Here is a 654-nt window from a genome sequence, read left to right as displayed (position 1 = left end):
ATTGAAGTGGAAAGACTGAGGATATAGAAAGAATAATTGAGAGAAAGAAATCTTGAAATAGAAACGCATGAGATAGGAAAAACAAAGAAGAAGGACAATGCATCTAGGACTATAGGAAGACAAGCTGAATAAAGGAATTATTGGGATGGAAAGTATCGGAGAAGAGGGAAGTTGTTTCATCCGGATTGGATGCTCATGTTCTTTCCAACTATAACATAATTTTTGAGCCTTATAGATGGCATATCGCATCTCTTTATTAAGGGACTTTTTTTTGCACTAAGTCCTTAGCACTGTTATATATGAAAGTGGAGGAGATCCAACTGCACACTTTTCATGTTATGTATAATATACATTGACATTTACTCTTCCCTCATGCCTGCGTGTTCGTGTAGTGTGACAGGAATTCAACTTTTTGTTTGTGACTTTAAATAAATCACTCAGCAACATTGCCAGACACAAAATCAAGGTGATCAGAAGCTCAACAAAGGTGAAGACAGACAAGATTTGAAGGACGCGGGGGAAAGAGATAACGGAAGACCCAGAGACGAGAGGGTATAAGAGGGGAATAACAAGCAAAGATGCCCTCCGAGTTTGAGCCTTCCTTCTGGACCCAATCCAGATTTTCTGATCAGGCTTTGCTTCGGACAGCCTCGC

The sequence above is a fragment of the Sarcophilus harrisii genome, chromosome 3 (genome assembly GCF_902635505.1).
Source record: "Sarcophilus harrisii chromosome 3, mSarHar1.11, whole genome shotgun sequence".
NCBI lineage: Eukaryota > Metazoa > Chordata > Mammalia > Dasyuromorphia > Dasyuridae > Sarcophilus > Sarcophilus harrisii.
The sequence above is the reverse complement of the archived record's forward strand: the minus strand, read 5'-3'. Positions refer to the sequence as shown.